At 39.9% G+C, this 14743-nt stretch overlaps 1 pseudogene; it reads right to left on the reverse strand.

The window, feature by feature from the left end:
* Positions 1 to 3371: 3371 nt before the first annotated feature.
* LOC115858025 (cytochrome P450 2C18-like) overlaps positions 3372 to 14743 on the reverse strand; it is a 46459-nt pseudogene continuing 35087 nt past the window's right edge.

A 14743-nucleotide genomic window follows, 5' to 3' on the forward strand; every position in this document is an offset into this window, starting at 1 on the left:
TGTGGAATCTAAAAAAGCCAAACTCAAAGAAACAAAGAGTAGAAGGGTGGTTTCCAGGGGCTGGCGAGTGTGGGAAATGGGGAGATATTGGTCAAAAAGTACAAACTTCCAGTTAGATTATGAATAAATTCTGGGGAGCTAATGTGCAGAACTGTGATTTCAATTAACATTACTGTATAATATACCTGCAAGTTGCTAAGGGAGTAGATCTTAAATGTTTCCCAAAGAAATGGTAATTATGTAGTCTGATGGAGCTGTTAGACAATGCTATGATGGTAATCATATTGCAATATCTGAGCATGTCAAATCCATAAGTTGTATATCTTATACTAACACAATGTTGTATACCAACTGTATCTCAGTAAAGCTGAGGGGGAAATATTGAGTGTAAATCACATCCTTTCAAGAAAGTCGATTTTTTTTTTTAACCTGGATATGTAGGTGTAGTTACAGCTACAGTGCAGGGAAAATGTGTGCTCCAGCAGAAAACTATACTATACCTCACCCCTGTGCTTTATCTGACTGTGATTTTACTGGAGATGTCTGTAATAATTTGTAAATTATCAATGCCTAATAGCAGTACAAAATAATTCTTGCCTATAGACATACAAGCTCTGTTCTGTCCAGTAGAGGTTCAATTGACTTTCCCAGCTAGTTCTGTCTTCATTTGCACATTCATGTCAACATTCCTCTACTCTAAGTAAGTCTGTACTTTTTTACCCTTCTCCCTTGAACAGATAGTAACACCTTATTACAACAGGTTGTAACAGATTTCCTCATTAATGAATTAAATAATATCTTTATCTTGTGTTCACTTAAAAAAAGAAGAAATAAAAATGATCAACAGGTACATGAAAAGATGGTCAACATCACTAATCATCATGTTTTGTACTGGTCTCAGCCTCAGGACAAGCCTCACCCACCAGCAGGTAGGTAAGAACCCCAGGAGAATGACAGCCCCACAGCAGGCAGACCCAGTCCACATAGCAGTAGGCTAGCCCTGGGACCAGCTGGGCCCCTGCCTTGTCAACCAGCAAGCCTGCCCTAGCCTTGGGACCAGCCTCACGTACCATGAGTGGACACCAGTCACAGGACCACCACAGGCCCACAATCTGCAAATCCAGCCCAACCATTAGCAGGCCAGCACCAACCGAGACTTACTGGACCTCAGACCTGCCCACCAGTTAGCCTACGCTAGGTCCAGCACCAGCCTCGCCCAGCAGAGGGCAAGACGCCCAGCCCCAGAACAATGATAGTCCTGCAGACTGCACACCCAACCCACCCATCAAAAGGCCAGCATGTGCCCCGGGACTCGCTGGGCCCCAGCCCTGACAAACAGCAGGCCAACACAAGCTTCTGGACACCCCAGAACCCACAGCCTGCTCTGTCAGGAACCAGCCCCACCTATCAGTGGTCCCATACCAGCTGTGGGAATAACCTGACTAGGGCCAACCAAGCCTACCAGGTTGCCTACAGTACTCAGCCCACCACAACAGAAGGACCAACACAGCCCACATAGGGGGAAATCCTGAGGAATACAGCTCCAATGATGAGAGGGGAGTGTGCTGCTGGGACACACTGGACATCTCCCACAAAAGGCCATTTCTCCAAGGTCAGGAACTATAACCAACCTAGCAGATACATAGAAATAAAAACAGCAAGTTAGAAAAAATGAGGTGACAGAAGAACATGTTCCAAATGATGGAAAAAGATAAAACCACAGAAGAAGAACTAAGTGCAGTAGAGATATGTAATCTACTCAAGAAAGAGTTCAGGGTAATGATTGTTAAGATGATCAAAGAACTTGGGAGAAGAATGGATACACAGAGCAAGAAGTTAGTAGTTTTTAACAAAGAGTTGGAAAATATAAAGAACAACCAAACAGAGATGAAGAATATAATAAATGACATGAAAAATACACTAGAAAGAATCAAGAATAGACTAAATGAAAGAGAGGAATGGATCAGTGAGGTGGAAGACAAAGTAGTAGAAATCACTGACAATGAACAGAAAAAAGAAAAAAGAATGAAAAGAAATGAAGACAGTTTAAGAGATCTCTGACACCAACAATCATACTAACACTCACATTATAGCAGTTCCAGAAGAAGAAGAGAGAGATAAAGGGGCAGAGAACATATTTGAAGACATGATAGCTGAAAACTTCCCTAACCTGGGATCAGTAACAGACATCCAAGTCCAGGAAGCACAGAGTCCTGAACAGGTCAACCCAAAGAGGAACAAACCAAGATACATTGTAATTAAAATGTCAAAAATTAAACATAAAGAGAGAAGATTAAAAGCAGCAAGGGAAAAGTAACAAGTTACACACAAGGGAACTCCCATAACACTATTAGTTGACTTTTCAACAGAAACTGCAGGCAAGAAGAAAGCGGCATGATAAATTTAAAGTTAAAAAGAAAAAAAGTGATGAAGAGAAAAAACTGACGGGCTTCCCTGGTGGCGCAGTGGTTGAGAGTCCACCTGCCGATGCAGGGGACGTACCGCAAAAAAAAAAAAAAGAAAAAAGAAAAAACTGACAACCAAGAATACTCTACCCAGCAAGGCTCTCATTCAGATTTGATAAAGACATCAGAAATTTTAAAGACAAGCAAAAGCTAAAAGACTTCAGCACCACCAAACCAGTTTACAAGAAATGTTAAAGAGACTTCTCTAATGGAAAAGGAAAGGCCACAGCTAGAAACAGGAAAATTACAATGGAAAATGCTCAGTGGTAAAGGTAAATATACAGTAAAGGTATTTTTAAAATAGTGCTGCATTTACAGAGAAATCATAATTGAGAAGAAATGCAATAAGATACACCTAAATGATTAAAACCCTTAGATGTCATTACTATTTGCCAGAATTGTAGGCCTGGGCCCTGGAAGTAACTCTCAGACATCTCTGTGAGGTTGAAAATATAAATATAGTCCAATTAAGGGAACACACGTGTCACTTGTTTCATGCTGCACAAGGGTCATTCCCACCCTGTTCAATTAACAAGTATTCCCTGGTGAAATGCTCTGGAATAGATAAGCCACATTAATGCTACAGGAAAAACATTGTTCTAGAACTCTTTCAGGAAATGACTTTAAACTATTCTTTGTGATTTCTGAATTGAACACAAAATTCAGGATAGAGTATGATTAAAACACATTTATACCCACACTGTGTGCCCCATCATTGGTGTACACACACAACAAGCATAGATACACAAAAGTTCCCTTGGCTGTCTGTGTTCCACATCCTCCCTCCTCCATCTGAGGGGTGACAACCATGACCCCTATGAAAGATGTGGCCACCCCTGTAATGTTTCCAAGGACGTCACTGGAGAAGAGAGCCAACTGTTAAGGTCAGAGTGACAGAGCATAGCATCACCCACTGTTGGTTTTTCTCAACTCCTCCACAAGGCAGTGGGCTTCCTCTTGAACTCGGTCCTCAATGCTCCTCTTCCCCATCCCGAAATTCCGCAGGGTCATGAGGGAGAAGCGCCGGGGTCTCCTCCCATATTTTCCCATTGTTAAACATGATTCCTACCGGGAGGGGAAACAGAAACTAGGGGGGAGGTGCTTGGGAAGGAGGAGTGAGCTGACACTTGGCGGCCTTTCAGGTGAACCAAGCTCTGCTGGGGGCTCTTCAAATTCCTGTTTTTATCCTCTCCACCCCCACCCATTATCAATGCTGAACATGTGCTCATGCACACCTACCATGTCCCTTAGTAGCTCTTTCAAGCATTGGGACGCTGCCTCTTCTAGAAAACTCCTCTCCCAGATCAATCAGAGCTTCCTTCATGCTTCATATCCACGCAAGACCACCGTTGGCTTCATTCCAAAATACACAGTGAACACAGGGCCACAGACTTTTGAGAGTTGGGAATGGCCATACATGTAATAGCAAAAGTCAATATATTGTGCCTGACGCGGAATATATTATCATCCTATTATGTTTTTATTCTGCCACATGTAGCCTAAAATATTTCTGTATTTATTACATAACTATTATGGTGATTGTTATAGCTACCACTTATAGCTACCACTGATGTGTCAGGCAATGGCCCGAGTAGTTGGTACACAGATTACAATTCATCCTCATATCAGCACCTTCAGCAGGTTTATTTGCCCCACTTATAAATAAGGAAACTGAGATTAAGGAATTCTGTTCCATTTCCAGCATCCCAGGGCTACTATACAGAGGATTCAGATTTGAAGCTCTTCGTATTCACCCTCTGATCCTTGAGAATTGTACCGATCCTCAATGCCCACCTCTGGACCAACAGCCAGCTGACTGCTTCAGAATCACCTGTAGAGCAGTCATTAGAATTCTGATTCTGTAGCCCTATGATGAATACTAGAATCTATATTATAAAAAATAAATTCAAATAATTTCAATGCCCAGCCTAGTTTGAGATCTGCTGGTATTACTAACACAGAAAGAAAGCAGGCATCATACAGGCAGTGCCAGGACGTGCAGCATCTCATGGAAGAAGAGTGTCTTCCATCCTGCAGCATTCATAGGCTACAGACAGCAGCTCCTTGCAGAATCCAAATGAACACCATTACCATCAGTTGGACCCTGACTGATGACTACTTTCTTTCATTCACTCATGCTGGTCCTGATCCCAAGCTACTTCCTTAACATCAGGCACAATGCCCTTCTTCAGAAAAGTTCTCTTTTCATGGCCATCTGAACAAAACACACAGCTTATATAGTATATGACTTCTGGAAGAAAATTTCGAATCACAAAACACTTCACCTACCACTTACCTTCAGTGCCAAATCATAGCAAATGGCTGTGAAACAAAGAAGGGAAGAAACACTACAAGCTTTTGACACTTTATTATTTTGATTCTACCATACAAACACCTAAATGTTTCTCTACTCACAAAACACATTACTTTGCTCATCTATTTATGACAATGACAGGCCTGAAAAGGCAAGAAAAAGGTCAAAATTTATAGGAAGTAATTTACCTCACGCTGGCCTGTTTTGACAGTGTGCCCATGACAATATGTATTAGTTTCATCATTGGGATTAATTTACTTACCGTTTGCAAGACAGTGAAGAAGCATAAAACCTACTTACATTGGTTAAGGATTTGCTGATGTCCTTAACATCTAATATCTAAGGATATTTCCAGGAATTGGGGGAGGAGTGGGGGCCAGGAGGGAGCTGCCCTTTCCCAGAGCTCTGTTTCCAGAGTGACAGGAGAAGCAGACAGGAGAGACAGAGCACAGCCGGATCCACAGAAACCTTCTCCTCTTACTCAGACAGCTGGGAGCCTGGAATCTAAAGCTTTTATAACAGTCCCTGCTAATTCAGCTTGTGCCTCTCTGATAGAAACAGACCAATCAAGTACAGCCACTTTGCACTCCCATTCTGAGTAGACCTTGCCCCACTGATAAAAATAAACTTTTAGTCTTGTTTTCTCTGTGTCCAAGGACACTCTGGAGATTCTGGTTTAACTGTACTGGGATTGGGTCGAGGTATTGATAATTTTTTAGAAAAGGGGAGAGGGGAGTCCCACTGCGCAGCCAGGATTGAGAACCATTGAAATAAATAATTTGAGGCCGAAAAAAGGCTTATAACTCTGGATTCAAACAATGACCAGTTGGGGATTTATGACTCTGAGGCCAATCGGTGTATTCTATGCCTTTTTTTATTTTGTTTTTTTTAAGAAACAAAACAAAATAAAATGACACAGGATGGGAGAGACCACTACAATACTGATAAATGAACAAAAAATTTATATCCTGAATGTAGAAAAATTCCTATGAATCCATTAAAAAAAAGAAAACATAAATATAGGAATAAAGAAACCCTGAACATCTTCATGATGCAGGAAATCAAAATGGTCAACAAACCAAATGATCAACAAAAAGTACTTATTACTTTTTTTTCTTTGAATTTTATTTTATACAGCAGGTTCTTATTACTTATCCATTTTATACATATTAGTGTATATATGTCAATCCCAATCTCCCAATTCATCACACCACCACCCCACCCCTCCCCCACTTCCCCCCTTAGTGTCCATACGTTTGTTCTCTACATCTGTGTCTCAATTTCTGCCCTGCAAACTGGTTCATCTGTACCATTTTTCTAGGTTCCACGTATTTGCGTTAATATACGATATTTGTTTCTCTCTGACTTACTTCACTCTGTATGACAGTCTCTAGATTCATCCACGTCTCTACAAATGACCCAATTTCGTTCCTTTTTATGGCTGAGTAATATTCCATTGTATATATGTGCCACATCTTCTTTATCCATTCATCTGTTGAGGGACACTTAGGTTGCTTCCATGTCCTGGCTATTGTAAACAGTGCTGCAATGAACATTGGGGTGCATGTGTCTTTTTGAATTATGGTTTTCTCTGGGTATATGCCCAGTAGTGGGATTGCTGGGTCATACGGTAATACTATATTTAGTTTTTTTTTTTTTTTTTTTTGCTGTACGCAGGCCTCTCACTGTTGCGGCCTCTCCCGTTGCGGAGCACAGGCTCCAGACGCGCAGGCCCAGCGGCCATGGCTCACGGGCCCAGCCATTCCGTGGCATCTTCCCGGACCGGGGCACGAACCCGCGTCCCCTGCATCGGCAGGCAGACTCTCAACCACTGCGCCACCAGGGAAGCTCCCTATATTTAGTTTTTTAAGGAACCTCCATACAGTTCTCAATAGTGATTCTATCAATTTACATTCCCACCAACCGTGCAAGAGGGTTCCTTTTTCTCCACATCCTCTCCAGCATTTGTTATTTGTAGATTTTCTGATAATGTCCATTCTAACTGGTGTGAGGTGATACCTCATTGTATTTTTGATTTGCATTTCTCTAATAATTAGTGATGTTGAGCAGCTTTTCATGTGCTTCTTGGCCATCTGTATGTCTTTTTTTTTTTTTGCAGTACGCGGGCCTCTCACTGTTGTGGAGCACAGGCTCAGCGGCCATGGCTCACGGGCCTAGCCGCTCCGTGGCATGTGGGATCTTCGCACGAACTCGTGTCCCCCCCCTCGGCAGGTGGACTCTCAACCACTGCGCCACCAGGGAAGCCCTGTATGTCTTCTTTGGAGAAATGTCTATTTAGGTCTTCTGTCCATTTTTTTACTGGATTTTTTTTTTTTTAATATTGAGTTGCATGAGCTGTTTATATATTTTGGAGATTAATCCTTTGTCCGTTGATTTGTTTGCAAATATTTTCTCCCATTCCGAAGGTTGCCTTTTCATCTTGTTTGTAGTCTGCTTTGCAAAAGCTTTTAAGTTTCATCAGGTTCCATTTGTTTATTTTTGTTTTTATTTCCATGACTCTAGGAGGTGGATCAAAAAAGATCTAGCTGTGATTTATGTCAGAGTGTTCTTCCTATGTTTTTCTCTAAGAGTTTTATAGTGTCCGGTCTTACATTTAGGTCTCTAATCCATTTTGAGTTTATTTTTGTGTATGGTGTTAGGAAGTGTTCTAATTTCATTCTTTTACATGCAGCTGTCCAGTTTTCCCAGCACCACTTACTGAAGAGACTGTCTTTTCTCCATTGTATATTCTTGCCTCCTTTGTCATAGATTAGTTGACCATAGGTGCGTGAGTTTATCTCTGGGCTTTCTATCCTGTTCCACTGATCTATATTTGTTTTTGTGCCAGTACCATATTGTCTTGATTACTATAGCTTTGTAGTATAGTCTGAAGTCAGGGAGTCTGATTCCTCCAGTTCTGTTTTACCCCCAAGACTGCTTTGGCTATTTGGGGTCTTATGTGTTTCCATACAAATTTTAAGATTTTTTATTTTGTTTTTTAATGTTTATCTTTTAATGTTATATCTAACACTAGGACACTTTGTCCTTAAAAATGAAAGGTTTTTAAATATTTTAATGTACTGTATTAATATTACATTTGCCTATACATAATATAGTTAATGATGACATATTTAAGATCCTTTAAAAATCAGAATGGAATAACTATGGTTCAGACACCTAAAATGAAGCCACATACTCATTGTGGATGTGTTTAGATATGTTCCTGCATCACTGAGAACTTGAATTCCCAACTGTGTCAAACTCAAGGACTCCACCAGCCATTTTCAAAACAATATATGCTAACAGGTGCTTGCTACAATTTTGTATGTTCAAAGTTCCCCTCCCCCTTCACAACTATGTAACCATTTCGAACCCCAACCAATTCTTGCTTACAAGCATCCTTACATATTGTCATCTACAATTCTAATTCTTGACAAAAAGTTATGTGCCCTTGTGGTTTTCTGCCTTTATAAATTTCCCCATTTTAGTCTGGAAGAACACAATTTAAGTGCTTCTTGGATCTGTGTCTCCTGGGCTATAGTCCTAACAAACCCCCAATAAACACCGCTTGATTTCAACCAGATCTACATTCTTGGAATTCATGGTTAACACTAACTTAATTCAAACATCTTGAATGACCAAAGATAAAGTAATTATATAAGTAAATGTACATGACTCTTTCCTTGAAACTCCACATCTACCCCACCAAAATAAACATTGGAAGGTAGAGACTGTAATTTTGTATTTTTCAAATGAGTGAAAGGAAGATTCTGGGTAAACAGAAATGTCCAGTGTCACATAGCTCATAATTAATAAAACCAGGATTTAAACTGAGATTTTCTGATGCCCACTGTGATGCACTCTCATATATACCACACCTGCCTCAAGAACGATTTTAGAAAAACAAAACCAAACCCCAAAAATGTTACTCTGAATACACACCCAACTGATTGTTCACAAAATAACAGGCTTCACAACAAACAGATGTCCCTGAACTCCAAGGAAAAAGGGTCACAGATTCTTAGTTCCAGAGTGGGCATCATTAAGTTCCAACCAATTCCAGAAAGGTGTCTTGTTCCCTAAGTACCTAAGGAAATTAATTTTTAATACCTGCTGAGAAAGCCATGAAGTAGTCACTCTTCTTAACGTTGCCACTCTCATCCAGGAAGTGGACCGGGTCAAACACCTCTGGGTTGGGGAATTCTTTGTCATCATGTAGCACAGAACTCAGCAATGTTACTATAGTCGTGCCCTGGAATGAAAGATGAAGATAAATGAATTATAAAGAGGTCGTGGAGCGGTAGAAATGTTACAAGTCATTTAGTCCCATTTTTTGATCTAGACATGAGAAGTCCCAGGTCCAAAGAAGGGCAGCAGCAATTCCAGACAGACAGACCAAGTAATAAACAGGGATGAGTTTAAGACCAGTGGCAGTGATGTTACTAAAGTGGCCTTCAATAGCATTTGAAGTACTGTGTACTTGGTTACTTGGGTGCTAGATCTCTGAATCCCCTTTACTTATCACAACGTTTGCACACTGCTGTCTGTATCCCACCCTTGACTCTATTTCATCATTTCAGCTTTCTTACATCTCATTTGTGGATCATAGTTTAAAATGGAAGCCTCTGAGGGCTCTTGAAAAGTCAGATGTATTTGGAATCTGTTTATAGGGCTTTTTAAAATAGAGGTCTGATCTGATCAAAAATGGCATCTGGCAAATCCATACAGAGACAGATTAGTGGCTGTCGGGGGCTGTAAGGAGTGAGGAATGGGCAATGACTGCTTAACGGGTGGTGGATTTCCTTTTGCAGTGATGAAAATGTTCTGGAACTAGATAGTAGCTATGGTTGCACAACACTGTGAATGTACTAAATTTCACTGAATTGTACACTTTAAAATAGCTAAAATGGTCATTTTTATGTTATACTTATTTTACCACAGTAAGAAAGAAAATTTTCCCAAGAGGAAAAGTGACTTCTTAGATAATATCAACAAGTACACTAACAACTACTGAGCATTTATCTTTGGGATGAAACTTGTTTCTCTTAATTTTAAAATGTGGGGGAACACTTCGTTATGGATGAATTCTAGATTAAAAAAAACAGATGATAAAATTAGAAAAATTCTCATTTTTCAACAATTCAAGTAAAGATCATCAATTAATGCTAAAACTGTTGGATGAATGATTTGGGAAACAGTATATTCACAAGGTCTTAAAGTACCATGCCATAGATTTTTAATTAATTACCTATGAAAACAGAACCTCAGCAATGGAGAGATATGGCAGATTTCTCCTTAATAAGTGATCACCTTAGCATCACCCATAATGGGATAAGCTGATATTACACGTCTTCAGCCGAAATGTGATGCAGTGGGACATACACAACATCACCTAAGTAATTTTCTTGTCAAATACACACAACTGGAATCTAATCTCAAGAAAACAATCACATAAAGCCAGACTGAGGAATGTTTAACATGACAATTGTCCTGGACTCTTCGAAATTGTCAGTGTATTAAAATGAAATAAACATAGGAAAAGGAACTGTTCTTGATAACAGGGGAGTAAAGGGGCAGATAATCAAATTAAATACTTGTTCCTTGATTGGACACTAGATGCCCCCTCAAAAAAAGCTACACAAGGTATTTTAGGATAATTGAGAAAATGTAATTATAGTATATATATATCAGAAAAAAATATTATATAGATGATAATTCCTTTAGTGTGAATGCTTTTATTGCTATGTAGATAAAGTCCTTGTTCATTTGTTCTTAGAAGATACATACTGAAGTATTTAGGTGTTAAGTGTGATAGATGACAGACAGACAGGTAGTTACAATATAGATATATACACAATTTCATATGTATTTCATATATTATATATATATATATCCATTGTACGTTTAAATACTATTTAAATTTTAAAACCTTTTAAATTCAAAATTGGGGGTAATTGCACCCCTTAAGTTTATCGTATTTAAGGTCTATAATTTTGTTTTTAAAATTATTGCCTTGCATATTTTTAAACAAATAATACTGGAAAATGTTACTTTAAGATTTTAAAAGCAGGTATATTTTCAGCAAATGGTGCTGGGACAAGTAGATAACCATAAAGAAAAGAAATGAAATATGACCATTACTTCACTCCATAAGTAAAAATGAACTTTAAATGGATCATAGAGCTAAATATAAACGCTAAAAGTATAAAACTTGAAAAAGAAAAGCATAAATATTTGATAGCATGTGCTGGAAAATAAATATGACACAAAAGCCCAACTCATAAGAGAAATAATCGATAAACTGGACTTCATAAAAATTTTAAACTATGTTTTTTTTTTAAACTTCTGCTCATTGAAGGACATTCTTAGAAACCAAAAAAAGAAAGAAAATGACACAAACCGGGAGTAAACATGTGCAACACTGAGACATGACAAACGGATTGCATACTAAAGAACTGCAATAATTAAATAAAGCAAACTCAATAAAAAATAGGACTTTGAGCAAACACTATCAGTGAACACATACGAATGGCCAATCAACACATGAAAAGAAGCCAAATATCATTATTCACCGAGAAAATAGAAGTAAAACAAAATGAGATATCACTACACAACCCCTTCAGTGTCTAAAATTTAGAGGGTGCGGCGGCAAGTGTTGGGGCGCGGAAGTCGGTGGGCACGCAGACGGCGCACCCTGGTTCCATTCAGGGCCAGCGGCCACGTGCTTGCCCGGGTTCCGGCCTCTTAGCCAGCACAATGCAAACCGTAAACAACACAACAGTGTGGGGAGGAGCCTCTGCCTCTCGAGCTTTCTTTGCCTAGTCTCCGGCCTCAAGACGCTTCAGGCGAAGGGCCGTCTTTCCGCCCCCAGTTCCCGCGCCGCGCGGGACCCGCAACTCTGCCACCGGCTCCGGAGCTGAGAGCGCTGCCAGGCTGTCGCGCCAGGATGGGGGATGAGCAAGTCGGGCGCTATACCTGGTCCAGGCAGCACCGCCCCACCTGCCCTGCGCCCTCGGAGGGGAGGCACGTGTCACAGGTTGGACCACGTCGCACGGCGCCTCGCTGCCGCCAACCCCTAGGCACTCCCTGTGCTGCAAAAAAGCGTGTTCGGGGAGGCCACCGCTTCAGCAGTGAGGCCTGCCTCCACCCGCCGTCTGACCCTGTCTGCGCGGGATCTGGAGCTGGACTCCAGCCGGGCTGAGCCTCAGCCCGCTCAGGAACTATGGGTACCACCAGCGAGCGGAAAGGGGTGCGGCTTCACGGGGCGGCGCCAAGGCCCCGACCTTTAACCCCTGATCCCCGCCCCACCTTCCACGTGGGGAGAGCCAGACATCTGACACGCGCCTGCAAGCCCTTACACGGAAAAGCGAGAAAACCTCCAGCGTTAGCACAACAGACAATCAGTTCCACCAAAGTTAACAACGATGCTTTAAATGTTTTATTTTTTTCGCTTTAAAAATATTTACAGATCTGAAATATCTCCCCTTTCGCCCCTACCCATACTCAGGACAAGAGAAACGGAAAGAGGCGTTGAGATGATTGTTCAAAGCCCCCAAGGGCCGGCTTGGCCGGCCATGTGTGCGGGTACATAAATACAGGTGTGTATGTGGGGAGAGGCGTGTACTTGGTTTGGTGTTTTTCTGATTTTTTTTTTTTCCCTACCAGTCAATATCGTTCTGGCCAAAACTCCCTTTCCCACCACCACCCAAGAACAGCCCCTCCAGAATGGTTTTCAAAACGTATTGGATTGTTTTGGTAGAACGAGGTGATCTGGCTGGAGGAATGCCGATAAATACCAGAAACAAAACAAAAAATAGGGCAGAGGCCATAAATAAGAAATAATAAATTAAAAATAAAATGAAATAAAATTTAAGAACACTAACAACGGCAAGTGTTGGAGGGTACCTACCTCCAGCAATTGGAACTTTCATATATTGCTAGTAGGAGGGAAAAATGTCACAGCCGTATTAGAAAACAGTTTGGTGCGTTTTTAAAATAAAGTTAAACTTTAAATAAAGTTAAACATTTAACTTATTTAAACTTTAAATAAAGTTAAACATTTAACTTTAAACTCCCACTCCTCGGTATTTACCCAAAAGAAATGAAAATTTATGTCCACACAAAACCCTGTATCAAATGTTTAAAGCACCTTTATTCAAATAGCCCAAAACTAGAAGCAACCCAAATATCCATCAATTAGTGAATGAATAAACAATTTGTGGCACTCCACATGATATCCACTCATCGATAAAGAAGGAATAATCCATTGATATATACAATAACAAGGATGAATCTCAAACATATTCTGCCACATAAAAAAGAGATAAAGGCATATATTGATTACAAGTTATTTCATTTATGTCACATTATACTGCACTCCTGAAAAGGCAAAACTGTAGGACCAAAAGCAGATCAGCGGTTACCAAGGGCAAGAAATGGGGGAAATGGATTGTTTGCAAAAGGAGAATAAGGAAACTCTTTGAGATGATGAAAATGTTTGATATCTTAGTTGTGGTGGTAGTTACATAACTTCACATACTGATCAAAACTCTTTAGACTCTACACTTAGAAAGGTGATTTTTCTTCTATATAACTCATACCTCAAGTAAAAAACAGAGGAATACATTAAGTCACAAAAAGCACATATGGTAAAAAGTAAGTCTCCTTCCCATCTAACTACACAAATTTATTTAGACTTTCCAAAAACAACCATTCCCACCAACTAGTTATATACCTTCCAGAGATATTATGCATATCAGGCAGATAATCCTATATACATTTATGCCACTTACCACTTTCTTCTTTTTTTACCCAATGACAAGCATCCAGTGGATCTTGATTTTTTTCTTTAATTAAAATAATTTAGGGACTTCCCTGGTGGCGCAGTGGTTAAGAATCCGCCTGCTAATGCAGGCGACATGGGTTCGAGTCCTGGTCCGGGAAGATCCCACATGTCGTGGAGCAACTAAGCCCGTGTGCTACAACTACTGAGCCTGCGCTCTACAGCCCGCGAGCCACAACTACTGAGCCCACGCGTTGCAACTACTGAAGCCCGCGTGCCTAGAGCCTGTGCTCCACAACAAGAGAAGCCACTGCAATGAGAAGCCCACACATCGTCACCAGAGAAAGACTGCGTGCAGCAACGAAGACCAAATGTAGCCAAAAATAAATTAATTAATTTTAAAAAATACTAATTTAGATATTGTCCCATGTCAACACATGTACAACTGCCTTATCATGCTACATAATATAAATGTGCCATGACACTACTAATGAACATTTAGATAGCTCAAAATATTTTTTTATTACAAGCAATGATGCAAGGATGAATTTTTTGGACACTCCTTCATTAGCACTTGTAGTAGATTCCAAGAATTATAATTCTTGCATTATAAGATACTATATTTTTTAATAGATATTGCCAAAATGTCCCCCCCAAAAAAGATGTACTTATTTATAATCCTGCCAGTGGCACTTGAAAGTACTTGTTTACACATATCCTCTCTAATAAAAGGTTTTCTCAGCCTTTGACTTCATCACACTGATATATGAAATGAGTGTCTCATAGTTTTAGCTTGTATTTTGCATGTTACCTGGTTTAATTCTTGTAACATTTTGAGGTAAGCAAGGTTAGTTTTATCAACAGTTCACAAATGTCTTCAGCAGGACATGAATATTCACATAAAGTGGCATAAATAAGGAATATATATAGATTCACTTCAGTTCAAGTAAGGTTTTGACCACCAAATGAAATTGCATCAAACTTATATATTTGTTTTCAATTTTCCAGGTTTTTAGTACTGCAGAATTAAGGAGGAGGGATTTCTAAACCCACGTTACAGGAAAAAAAAAAACTTAGATCAGCTCTAACACAGTAGCTTTCAGTGATCCATAGCTAGGTATATTTAAAGTAAAGCTAATCAAAAGTAAATAAAATTTAAAATTCAGTTCCTCAGTTGCACTC

The sequence above is a fragment of the Globicephala melas genome, chromosome 16 (genome assembly GCF_963455315.2).
Source record: "Globicephala melas chromosome 16, mGloMel1.2, whole genome shotgun sequence".
NCBI lineage: Eukaryota > Metazoa > Chordata > Mammalia > Artiodactyla > Delphinidae > Globicephala > Globicephala melas.